General features: G+C 42.7%; 2 pseudogenes; one reads left to right on the top strand and one right to left on the bottom strand.

The window, feature by feature from the left end:
• Positions 1–13,943, bottom strand: part of LOC138850340 (sorting nexin-7-like) — a 415,797-nt pseudogene that overhangs the window by 25,263 nt on the left and 376,591 nt on the right.
• Positions 8,863–12,900, top strand: LOC138850274 (collagen alpha-1(I) chain-like; annotated as a pseudogene).

Genomic DNA, 13,943 nt, shown 5'->3' with positions numbered 1-13,943 from the left:
AATAAACTTAAATATCATTGTTCCTCCTGAATGCATTTAGGACAAAATGTGCACACTTTCAGTAACACTTATTTGGTAAGTAATTTTGCTGCTTTTTCCATACTGTTTTTTTTTCATATTTTCAGCATTAGCCTTAAATTGAAAAAAAGGGGGGGGGGTCATATTTTCCTTAAAGAAACCATCCATATTCTCTTCTAAATACCTAGATCAAATCACATGCTTCAAAAATTTCCAAACAGCTAATTCAAGAGAATGATGCTTATGGTGAATTGAAAACCAAAGGTGCTGACTTGAAGTCTGTTAGATAAACACCACATCATGTGAAAAACCAGTAATTGCTATTATTACTCTCCTCTGTAAATGGCCCAAAAGTTTCCAGACCAAAATAATATTGGAACCATCTACCACCCTAGACAGGGATTTTAATTGGCTCTTTATTACACAGAATCATATATAAAATACAATTTGTAGTTACACTGAACCAGGTGAAATATAATGTATTATTTCTATAAATAAAATCTTTCTATGAAATTAAAAAAATTCAAAGTTCAATACAGAAGGGAGAACTTGTGATGTCAGGTATCAAAATATATGAAAGTATGAAAACTAAAACGGTGTTATACAATAATATAACAAGAACACAAATTGATTAGATCAATTGAAAAGCTTAGAAACATGTAAAAGCTAAAAAAGAAATAGCATAGAAATATAGGTAAAAATTGAGAAAATATGTATTTAGTATGTATTAAGATAACATTAATTTCTTTTAATATAAATTAGGGGACAGTTTTCCATAAGTGCATTTGAAGAAAAATAATATGGTTGAACACTTTATGCTGTATGCAGAATAATAGTCTAAGTAAAATTTTAAAATATTACAGAGAAACTAATAGTATATGTTAATTAGCTCAGTGTCAGGAATATTTCATAAGCTTGCATAGTACCAAAATTCCCAAAGGAGAAGTGTATATATCAGATAACAAAATGTTAAAAACTTCAGAAAATGCATCATTATAAATAAATCTGATAAGAAAAAAAACATAAATAACCTGAAAGATAAATGCTAGTTTTGATGAGAATATTTAAAGACAAAATATACAAAACATTATTAGCAGATAAAGAGATTTTACAAAGCAAGAAAAGGACAAACAACCTCAGTAAACTAGCAAAGGATAGGATTAAGCAATTCACAATCAATTAACACTAGCCAATTTAAGTAAAATGTATCACAGTAAGCAAGTGGATGTGTATTAAAACCATTTAAATAGAATTTAAGATGTAATTTAATCACACATTTTAAAATATTTTGTGGCAGTCAATGTTTATAAGAAGATACGATAATAGGTATCCTTCTACTCTGATTATGGTATATTTCAGCAAGGCAACTTTGCAAAATCTAGCAAATATGTGTACCCTTGGACTCTGCAATTCCACTTCTATCTTTTAAGAAATAGGAAATACATAAGGTTATGTGTACATGTATATTTCCCAAAATTTCTGATGAACATGAAACCATAGGTATAGGAAGCTCACAGAATATCAAATGGAAAGAATACCAAGAAGTCTACATCTATGAATACTATAGTCAAACTACAGAGAATAAAACAAATGCATGATGAAAGAAAACACATTACCTACAGAGGAATAAGAATATCAGTTACACCAGACAATTATTCAGAAAACATGCAACCAATAAGAGAGTAGAGTAAAACATTTGAAGAATAGGAGCAACCACAACAACAAAAATCCACCAATGTATAATTTGGTTATTCAGTGAAAGAATACTTCAAACACAAAGAACAAAGACCATCTCAACAAATAAAAAGTAAGGGAATCAGCAAGACATAGTGTGAGAAATATAAAAAGAAAGTCTACAGAGAGAACAAACTTAAGGACATTTTGAAAAAGCAGGAGCTGGCATTGTGGTGTGGTGGGCTAAGTTGCCTCTGGCATCACTGGTATGCTATATGGGCCCAGGTTCCAGTCCTGGCTGATCCACTTTCCCATCCAGCACCCCGCTAATGCACCTGGGAAAAATCAGAAGACAGCTCACATGCTTGGGTCCCTTCCACCCATATGGCAGAACTGGGTGAAAACTGGATGATGTTCCTGGCTCCTGGCTTCTGTCTTCAGCTTGGCCCAGTCCCAGTCATTTGGGGAATGAACCAATGGATTCTCTTTCTCTCTCTCTCTCTCTTCTCTCTTCTCTCTTCTCTCTTCTCTCTCTCTCCTCTCTCTATAACTCTGCCTTTCAAATAAATAAATCTTTAAAATGAAAAAGGCAAAACTGGAGATACAGTGAAAAGATCAGCAATTTCCAGGCCTAGTCAGGCGTAGGAAAGGATAGGTGGAGTACAGAGGATACCATAAAGGCAGATACTTGCAGGGATGTGGTTATCAAAAGATACAGAACTTTGCAACATCACGAGTGTACCCTAATGTAAACTATGGACTTTATTCAGTAGTAGTGTACTAACATAGGTTTATCAATTGAAACAAGTTACCATACAACTATTAATAATACACATAGTGGGAACAACAAGAACAAGAGAGAACATATGGCAACCCTTAACATATGCTCCTCAATTTTTCAAATCTAAAATTCCTCTTAAAAATAAAAACTATTACCTAATTAAATTTAGAAATGTTTAAAACAAATATGTATCAAAAGGAAATTATATTCTTAAGACATGGTTGGGGTAGGAGTGGAACATTAATTATCTGAGTAATATTTTTTATTTTTAACTAAAATCAAAATATGCATATCTATATGATACTCTGTGACATTTAGGTACATTTATACATTGTGTGATGTCCAATTAGGGTAAGCATATATATTTTCTGAAATAGTGATCATTCTCTGTGATGAAAACATTTAAAATCTTTCCTTCCAATTTATTTTTAGAAAAATATATAGTGCATTTTCATTCTGGACCATTCTTAAATACACCATTTCAGCTTTAGAAATCAAGAAATCATTAAAAAGAATATTTTTTAAAACTCTTGCTATTTATTTTTCTTACTACATTTAACTTCATCACCTGGGTGAAGTCAGGATATGTTGGAAACACATCCTGTGGCCCACTATGTTCCCACAGAAAGGATGCAATAGAAAAATAGCAGACAGGCAAAGGAAATGATTAGACTTTGTTATTACAAAGAAAATTTTTGGTATACCACTTAATACATTGGAAATTGCACCCTGTACCCCAGGATCTCACATCTGTCTTTCTGCCATCTAATTTCTCTGTCAGAATGTTAGAGCCACCACAGAATACCTTAAAGACTTTTTCCACACAGCACTCATACTTGAATCCCGCATTTTTAGTCTCTTGCTGTGGTGATGTCATTCAGATGGCCAATGCATAGAAGATGACTGGACTGAAGTGCCCACATCCAATAAAACCCTGAAATGGGTTACTTGGCGTTTACTGCTCCATTTCCTCACCTTTCTTCATCCTCCCTTTTCCCTCATGGTATGTGTGTGACCATTACATTCAGAGAAATGGGGAGATGGTAAAGTGTTTGAATTAGAGTGAATGGTAGGACAACATATTCACATTTCAATAAATAATATTTGTGGAAAAACAGCAGAATGTAGCAAACATGGACATGGGTTGACCTACTAAGAGGCAGATATGGTCTTGTAGATTTGAGATGATTTTTTCTTCCAAAGGACATCAGCTTTTAGCAGTTGATAATCCCTTCCCTAAAAGGAAGGAGGAGAATTTCAAACACTTTTAACAATTGTTTAAGGAATGCATTTTGAATAGTCCCAAAGCCCCTTAAATTCTCTTTCAATATTAATATACTTTTCAAAATTCAGGTAAAAATAATGCAATCAATCTCATTATTTTTAATTTGATTACTCACTCAATGACTTTTGGGTCACAGAATCCACATCTCATACTCTGATTGCTGGGATAAATTTAGATCCAATTTTTCATCTGATGGATCCATTTTAGTTGAGTAGAGTTATGTGATTTTCCAAATTTCAAATAATCTTTAAATTTCATTGGCAAAAATGATTAATTTGATTTGATCAGTATGGCTTGTATACATATAATTAAATGTTAATCTATAGGCCATAAATATGTACAAGTTAGTTAAAAATAAATATTTTCCATGTTAAAAAATCTTAGGTGATATAATCAACATTTAAAGGAAAATATAGAGGAAGTAAAACATACATAGTATGTTTTCATACCTACATACAGGTATGTATGAAACAGCATACTAACACTGCATAACCTCTGTTTGTATACCTATTCCATAGTGACTTACAAATACATAATATCTGCTTTTACAAAAAATTCTATAAAATGCCAGAAATAGAATTCAAAGTAATGATCCTAAGAAAATTCAACATGATAGTAGGAAATACAGATAGTTTAAAAAATGGGGAGGGGTGTTGGGTGACATGAATAAAAAATTTACTATGAAGATAGAAATCATTAAAAAGTCTGAATAGAAATTTTGAAGCTGAAAACTTCAATTAATGAAATAAAAATATAATGATTTTGACAGCAGAATACATAAAACAAAGAAAAGAAGTACAAAGGCTTTTCAAATAACACAGTCACATATAAATAAAATGAAAAAAAAACTTACTTGAAATATGGGGTACCATTAAATCACAAAATATGTGCTTTATAGGAATTTCTGAGGGAAAAGAGAAGGAAAAAGGCATTTAGAAACTGCTACATAAAAAAGTTGAAATTTCCCTGTGTATGAAAGGCATGTGGATATCCAGATACAGGAAACACAAAGGATCGCATGCAGAGTAAACCAAAAATTACTTTCTCCAAGGCATTTTGTAGTCTAATTGTCAAAAGTTAAGGACAAGGAGAGATTCTTAAGTGCAAAAAATATAAAAGCATTGAGTTACATATAAAGGAATACTAGTTAGGCTAACACAGACTGCATTTAAGTGGTGTTGCTTGTAATGTCTCTTTTTCAACTCTAATTTATTTTTTTCTCTTTAATTTTTTGTTCATCTGATATATTGTTTTATCTCCTCCAAAACCAGCTATTTTTCTTGATCCTTCCAATTTTATTTATTTTCTGATCTTATTATTTCTCATGTGCTGCTAATTTTAAATTAGATTTATTCTTGTTTTACTGTCTTCAAGATACATTGTTGGATAATTTATTTGAGACATTTCTCTTTTTTAATATAACCTCTTAATGCTCTAAATGTCCCTCTTAATTTCTGCTTTTGCAGTGTCACACAGGTTTTGATATGTTGTGTTTTCATTTGCATTTATTTCAGGAAATATTTAGATTTCCCGTTTAATTTCTGTTATGATCTATGGATCACTTAGTAGCATGCAACTAATTTCATTATATTCCTAAATGTTCTATTGTTCCTTTTTGTTGACTTCTAATTTCATTCTTTGTGATATGAGAAGATACAAGATATGATTTCCATTTTTTTAGTTTACTGACACTTGAGTTGTGGCTTAATATATTGATCTGTCATAAAAAATTTTCCATGTGCTAATGAGAGAAATGTTATTCTGTACCTGTTGGGAGAAATGTCCTGCAAATTTCTGTCAGGTCCATTTGCTCAATAATATGGTTCCAGTCTGATGTATCTTTGTTCATCTTGTGTCTGGAACACCTATTCTTTACTAGCAGATGGGTGTTGAAGTCAACCACTGTTTTTGTATTGGTGTCAATCTCTCTCTTTAAGTCTAATAGTATTTGCTGTATGTGTCTGAGTGTTCTTGTGTTGGTATTGTTTATGTTTATTACTGTTACATCTTCTTGGAGAATTGACCTTTTATCAATCGAACTTCCTTTTCTATCTTTTTACTTTTGGATTTAAAGTCCATTTTATGTGATATGAGTATAGCTATTCCTACTCAATTTTGGTTTCGGCCGGCGCCGTGGCTCACTAGGCTAATCCTCCGCCTAAGTGGCGCCGGCACACCGGGTTCTAGTTCCAGTCGGGGCGCCGGATTCTGTCCCGGTTGTCCCTCTTCCAGGCCAGCTCTCTGCTGTGGCCAGGGAGTGCAGTGGAGGATGGCCCAGGTGCTTGGGCCCTGCACCCCATGGGAGACCAGTAAAAGCACCTGGCTCCTGGCTCCTGCCATCGGATCAGCGCGGTGCGCCGGCTGCAGTGTGCCGGCCGCGGCGGCCATTGGAGGGTGAACCAACGGCAAAGGAAGACCTTTCTCTCTGTCTCTCTCTCTCTCACTGTCCACTATGCCTGTTAAAAAATAAAAAAAAATAAAAAAAAAAAAAAATTTTGGTTTCCATTTGCAACAACAGAATTGATGAGACAGAAGAAAGAGTATCTGAGTTAGAAGACAAATCTTGGAAGAATGTCCAGCATATGGGTCTTAGGAGTTTCTAAAGGTGTGGAAAAGAGAAAGGACTAGAAGACCTACTCAGTAAAATAATTACAGAAAAATTCCATAACTTGAAGAAACAAATGTCCAAGTACAGGAAGCACACAGAACTCCTAACAGATAATGAGAAGAGATCTTCACCTCACCATGACACATTGTACTTAGACTTTTCACAGTTAAGCATAAAGAAAAGATTCTAAAGTGTGCATGATAAAAATGCCAGATTACTATCAGAGGATCTCCAATTAGACTCACAACTGACTTCTCATCAGAAACCCCACAGGCTAGAAGATGATGTCAAAATATAGTCCAAATAGGAAGAGAAAGAAACTGTCAACCTAGAATACTGTACCCTGCAAAGCTCTCATCTATGAATGAAGGTGAAATAAAGACCTTCTATAACAAACAGAAATTGAAATAATTTGTCACCATGCATTCAACCTTACAAAAGATTCATAAGGCTGTGCTACGCACAGAAACACATCAAGAAAGTCATCATCAAGAAAGACTACAAACACAGTGAAAACCAGTAAAATTACAAAAGAAATCCAAAGTAAACAATAGGAATATTCACAGAAAAATGACAGGATCAAGTAGTTACTTATCAATAGTTACCTGAATGTAAAAGGCCTCAACTCTCCAGTTAAGAGATACAGACTGGCTGAATGGATTAAAAAACCAGACCATCTATTTATTACAAGAAACACCTAACCAACAAAGATACAAGTACACTGAAAATGAAAGGGTGGAAAAAGATATTCCATGATACTGGGAAAAAAGGGCTGTGTAGCCATCCTAATATCAGACAAAATAGGCTTTAACACAAAACTGTTAAAAGAGACAAAGAAAGACACTATGTAATGATTAAAGGATCAATACAACAGGAAGATATGACTATAATAAATGTATATGCACCCCATTAGAGAGAGTAGCTATTTAAAAGAACTGTTAACAGATCTAAAGGGAGACATAGACTTTGATGCATAGTAATGGGGGACTTCAACATCCCACTTTCATCAATGGGTAGATCTAACAGATAGAAAATCAAGGAAACAACAGAGCTAATTGACACTACAGACCAAATGGACCTAACTGATATCAATAGAACTTTTCACCCCACAGTTGCAGAATACACAGTCTTCTCAGTGGTGCAGGGACTCTCTCTAGGATAGACCATACACTAGGCCATAAAGCAAGTCTCAGCAAATTCAAAAAAATCAAAACCATACCATCCACCTTCTCAGATCACAATGGATTTAAGCTCAAAACCGACAACTCAAGAATCTCAAGAATGTATGCAAACACCTGGAGACTGAACAACATGCTTCTAAATGAACAGTGTGTTGTAAGAGAAATCAAAAAAATTCTGGAAATGAATGAAGATGACCTTACCTCATATCAAATCTTTTGGATTTGCATTTAAGTGTTAAAGTGTCGTAAACTTCATACAACGTGGCCTGACCAAGCAAATCTTTTCTTCAAGCTAAGGTCCTCTCAGCAGTAGCACATTTGTTATGAAATCTCGGGGAACAGGAGTTTGGAGGAAAGAAATCACAGGTGTCACGAAGCCTGGAGTGACTGAGGCACGGAGTCAGAGGCGTCACACAAGAAAAAAGGTGTGATGAGTTAGTTTAATTGCTGATCTACCACAGCATGTTGCTTCCTTCTGACTGTCAAGACACCGGTTCACCTGAAACTTGTCAGCGTGTCCCGCGTGCCTGGCTGAGCGCACCGCAGCCCGGCCTGCCTGTCACCCGCGTCGGTGCTGTCCTGCACTCGCTAACAGGTCCCTGCTCCTGAAGCGTCACCTCCCAGCCCCAGTGAATCTCCGCAGCCCACTCGCACTGCAGCCTGTTCGCCATCTCGTCCTCCCATTGCACCAGCAGCAGCGGCCGCGCAGACCGCGAGGGAAAGGGCAGACCCAGCGGGAGCGACCGGCGGGCCGGGCTTCCGAAGCAGCAAGGGGCAGGGAGGCGCGACGCGAGCCTGCACCACAGGTAAACGGGGCGGCGAGGCGCAGGGCAGCGCCCAGGCACCCAGCGACTTCCAGGCACGCAGCCCCGCCTCAAGGGCGCTCTCCCTCGCGCGCTCCCGCGCCGCTCGCTCGCAGCCCCAGCAGCATCACTTCACACAAAGGACGGTAACCCGCCGAGCAGCTCCGCCACCTCCGCGTCGTCCTCCGGCGACAGCAGCCCCGACAGCGCGGCTCGGGCGCGGCGGCGCGGAACCTATCGCTCCCTGCAGCCGAGGCGGCGGCAGCGGCTTTTTTTCTTAATTTTGCTTTTTTTTTTTTTTCCTCTCCTTATAACTCTTCACCTTTCTGTGGTTCCACCCACTTCTTCCCCACCTCCTCCCATAAACAACTTTCCTACCCTCACCCCCCCCCAATAAATAAATAAGAGGAGAAGGGTGGGGGAGCGGGGAGGAGGAGAAGGAAAAGGAGGCAGCGCCAGAGAGCGAGGAAGAGTCCCACCCGACAGCCGGCAGCCTGCACGCACCTCACACCATGAGATGGCGACTCGCACCACGCAGCTCCAGGAGTCCGGGCCCCGCCGCCCGCTCGCCGCCGCCTCCGCAGCCGCCGCCAATGCTGCTCGTACTGCTGCTGGGGACCGCGGCCCTGGCGCCGGGGGCGGCGGCCGGCGACGACTCGGCTCCCGCGGGGGCTCGGTGTGCTACTCGTCCCCGCCCAGCGCGGGCTCGGTGCAGGAGCCGGCTCAGCGCGCCGCCGCGGTGATCCAGGGAAAGGTGCGCCCGCCGCGGCGGCAGCAGGGGGCGCTCGACAGGAACGCGGCGGTGGCGGCGGCCGGCCAGGCAGGGGCGTGGGGCGGCGAGCGCCAGCAGCCAGCCGCCGGCCGGGGGCGCTGGGGCTGCCCGCCGAGGACCCGCTGTCCGCCGCCCACGGGACCCTGCCCTCCCGGCCCACGACCCCGGTGCCCAGCCCCGGCGAGCCTGCGGAGGAGGAGGCGCCCTGTCTGGTGAAGGTGCACCAGGTGTGGGCGGTGACAGCCGGGCTTGAAGAAGGACTCTGCTCACGGTGCGCCTGGGGACCTGGGGCCGCCCAGCTTCCCCGTCCTGCGGGAGGCTCAAGGAGGACAGCAGCTACATCTTCTTCAGGCAGCCGGAGACAGACAGCAGCAGCAGCCGCCGCGCGCCGGCCGCCTTCCGAGCCTCTTCCGGAACCTCAAGAAAGGGGTCGGCCGGGTGCTGTGCAAGCGGTGCGGTAAGTTGCTGGCGCCCGGGCGCGTGCTCCGCGGGCGAGGGGCGCGCGGGGCTTCCACGGCGGCGGGACGGAGGCGGCCCCGTTGTAAGGGGGGCTTGGCGGTTCCCAGGCTTCCTGGCCGCGTCTTGGGCTCTACTGCCGGTGAAAAGCCCAAGTTTGCGCCTCGGTTGGGGCGGCCTGAATCTTTTTTTAATTTAGCTTTTTGGGGGTTGCTTCACTGCGTGGCCCCGGAAAGTGTCTGTTGCTTTCTAAATGGCTCTTTCTGAATGGATATTTTGACGAGCTTTATGTTAGTAAATGATAGTGAAATTCAGTAAACAATAGCCTTTTAACTGACTCAAGCAATTTGTTACAAAGAAAAGTAAAATGAAAAAAGTTTTTGTGAGGAATTGAGAACATTGTTAGAATTTTTATTTTTAAATAGCAAAAGTGGACATTACAGTTTTCAATGCGTATATGAGTTCTCTAAATTTTGTTGCTGTGTGTTCTTAGATGATCAGGAAATTTAAGTTAGTGATGTTACGTAAGAATGGATGGATGACCTGTATTCCCCCAAATATCTATTATTTTATAATATTTGAACAACTGCTACGTGGCATGCTCTGTTTGAATCCAAAGTTGAATAATTTGAGAATTTTACAGAAGGATTGTGCTATCTGCAAGGTTGTGTTTTCAAATTTCCCAAGTATAGTGCTACAGCGTACTCAAAGCAAACCTGTTTCTGATGACTTGCCTCCTGAATCTCCTGCCCAAATAAACTGCATGGGTTAGAGTAGACAAAAGCAACTTTGGTGAAGTTGAAATCTAAATGTGGGTTGGCATGGATCCAATTATTAAGAAACAATTCCCCCCAATGTAGCCATCTTGGAGAGAGATGTTTAACAGGTAATTTTCATTAGGTTTTGATCTTGTTCAAGAAAACAAGGATTTTTGTCCCAGTGGAACATAGTTTCTTAGGAAACTATTTTTTAACAGAAAACCTTTTATTTAAATTATACAAACTTCATGCATTTCATAAATACAACTTTAGGAATATAGTGATTCTTCCAACCCTACCCACCATCTCATCTGGACTCCCACCCTTCTTCCTCCTCCTTCTCCTATTCCCATTCCTTTTTTTAAAAAAAAATAGATTTTTAAAATGTTTTTGTTGTTGTTAATTTGAAAGTCAGAGTTACACAGAGAGAGGAGAGGCAGAGAGAGAGAGAGGTCATCCATCTCATGGTTCATTCCTCAACTGGCCACAATGGCCGGAGCTGGCCCTCCGGTTCTCCCATGCAGGTGCAGGGACCCAAGGACTTGTGTCCTCTTCTACTGCTTTCCCAGGCCATAGCAGAGAGCTGGATCAGAAATGGAGCAGCCAGGACTCAAACCAGCACCCATATGCGATGCTGGTGCTTCAGGCCAGGGTGTTAACCTGCTGTGCCACAGTGCCAGCCCCATTCCATTCCTTTTTTTTTTTTTTTACTAAGATCTATGTTCTTTAAATATCATTCAGAAACTAACCGTTAAGAAATAAACAGAGATCTTAGCCCCAACACTGTTTTTACTATGTTTGTTTATTTGATCAAAAAAAATATTCTCTTGAGAATAGGAATCATTTGTTTAACATACCAAAGATAGTATATTCAAGGTATTACCCATTGGAAATGTAACTACCATTTGTTGATTACCTATGAAGTTTTAAGTCAATGGGTTTATTCATCTGTTTCCTCAGTCCATCACATGTTAAACAAGCAAGACCCCTACCTTTCACCTTACACAAAAATCCACTCAACATGGATTAAAGTCGTAAATGTATGACCCGACACTATCAAATTTTTAGAGAACATTGGAGAAACCCTGAAAGATATAGGTACTGGCAACGACTTCTTGGAAAAGACCCTGGAAGCACAGGCAGTCAAAGCCAAAATTAACATTTGGGATTGCATCAAATTGAGAACTTTCTGTACTGCAAAAGAAACAGTCAGGAGAGTGAAGAGGCAACCAACAGAATGGGAAAAAAATATTTGCAAACTATGCAACAGATAAAGGGTTAATAACCAGAATCTACAAAGAGATCAAGAAACTCCACAACAACAAAACAAACAACCCACTCAAGAGATGGGCCAAGGACCTAAATAGACGTTTTTCAAAAGAGGAAATCCAAATGGGCAACAGTCACATGAAAAAATGTTTGGGATCACTAGTCATCAGGGAAATGCAAATCAAAACCACAATGAGGTTTCACCTCACCCCAGTTAGAATGGCTCACATAGAGAAATCTACCAACAACAGATGCTGGCGAGGATGTGGGGAAAAAGGGACACTAACCTACTTTTGGTGAGAATGCAAACTGGTAAAGCCAGAATGTAAGTCAGTCTGGAGATTCCTCAGAAACCTGAATATAACCCTACCATACAACCCAGCCATCCCACTTCTTGGAATTTTCCCAAAGGAAATTAAATTGGCAAATAAAAGAGCTGTCTGTACTGCATTGTTTATTGTAGCTCCATTCACAATAGCTAAGACTTGGAATCTACCCAAATGCCCATCCACAGCAAACTGGATAAAGAAATTTTGGGACATGTACTCTATAGAATACTATACAGCAGTAAAAAACAATGAAATCCTGTCATTTGCAGTAAAATGGAGGAATTTGGAAAACATCATGCTGAGTGAAATAAGCCAGTCCCAAAGGGACAAATATCTTATGTTCTCCCTGATCGGTAACAATTAACTGAGCACGAAAAAAGAAACCCGTTGAAGTAAAGTGGACACTATGAGAAACAGTGAGTTGACCAGCCTTTGTCCTGTTGATGAACAACTTAATACTTTATCCCTTTTAGTATTTTTTGTGTTCTACGTAATACTATTGGTTGAACTCTGTAATTAACACACAATTATTTTTGGGTGCTGCTCTGGGAGTCCAGGCCCTGCCGCCTGCTCGCCACCCCTGCTGGTGCTGCTGGGGACCGCGGCCCTGGCGCCGGGGGCGGCGGCCGGCGACGACTCGGCTCCCGCGGGGGCTCGGTGTGCTACTCGTCCCCGCCCAGCGCGGGCTCGGTGCAGGAGCCGGCTCAGCGCGCCGCCGCGGTGATCCAGGGAAAGGTGCGCCCGCCGCGGCGGCAGCAGGGGGCGCTCGACAGGAACGCGGCGGCGGCGGCCGGCCAGGCAGGGGCGTGGGGCGGCGAGCGCCAGCAGCCAGCCGCCGGCCGGGGGCGCTGGGGCTGCCCGCCGAGGACCCGCTGTCCGCCGCCCACGGGACCCTGCCCTCCCGGCCCACGACCCCGGTGCCCAGCCCCGGCGAGCCTGCGGAGGAGGAGGCGCCCTGTCTGGTGAAGGTGCACCAGGTGTGGGCGGTGAAAGCCGGGCTTGAAGAAGGACTCTGCTCACGGTGCGCCTGGGGACCTGGGGCCACCCAGCTTCCCCGTCCTGCGGGAGGCTCAAGGAGGACAGCAGCTACATCTTCTTCATGGAACCGGAGACCGACAGCAGCAGCAGCCGCCGCGCGCCGGCCGCCTTCCGAGCCTCTTCCGGAACCTCAAGAAAGGGGTCGGCCGGGTGCTGTGCAAGCGGTGCGGTAAGTTGCTGGCGCCCGGGCGCGTGCTCCGCGGGCGAGGGGCGCGCGGGGCTTCCACGGCGGCGGGACGGGGGCGGCCCCGTTGCAAGGCAGGCTTCGCAGCTCCCAAGCTTCCTGGCCGCGTCTTGGGCTCTACTGCCGGTGGAAAGCCCAAGTTTGCGCCTCGGTTGGGGCGGCCTGAAACATTTTTAATTTAGCTTTTTGGGGGTTGCTTCACTGCGTGGCCCCGGAAAGTGTCGGTGGCCTACTCTGCGTGTGGTTGCTTGAAGTTGGCTGTGGCGAGGAGGCGCTGGTGCTGGGCCGCCCCTTGGGGGCTTTTTCCTGGGAAGGATGACAGGTCGGACAGGACTGGGCCTGGGCGCCTGGAGTGTGGAGATGGTCGCGGCTTGGTGCGTGTGGAGAGCGGGCAGGCGGAGGACGGTCGCCCACAGAGCTGGTGGGAGTTTGTGGGGGACTCCATGTCCCGCAGATGGGTGCAGTGTGCACCTTGTGAGTCTCTCTGGGTGTGAGAACACTAAAGTTTCATTGAATAAAATTACGGAGTGGTGCGTGGAAGGCCCTGGAGAAGGCCTTGGGAAGATCAGCGTCGCAGCCGGTTTCCCACACCTTTTCCTGTTAGGCCATTGAAGCTTGCTTGCTTCAGGGGTGCCTGGTAGGATCAGGTTGGCGAAATCGGCTGAAAAATTTCACTACCCTTCTAAGGTAGCGTTTCATTTATGCCATTCGTAAAATAATGTCTGTGACCTAAAACATCTGTATAACTTACTGATAACCTGCTATGTGTTAGTGATTACATGGTATT

Source organism: Oryctolagus cuniculus, chromosome 7 (assembly GCF_964237555.1).
Source record: "Oryctolagus cuniculus chromosome 7, mOryCun1.1, whole genome shotgun sequence".
In the NCBI taxonomy this organism is placed as follows: Eukaryota; Metazoa; Chordata; class Mammalia; order Lagomorpha; family Leporidae; genus Oryctolagus; species Oryctolagus cuniculus.
Note: the sequence above shows the minus strand (reverse complement) of the source record. Positions and strands in the feature narration are given on the sequence as shown.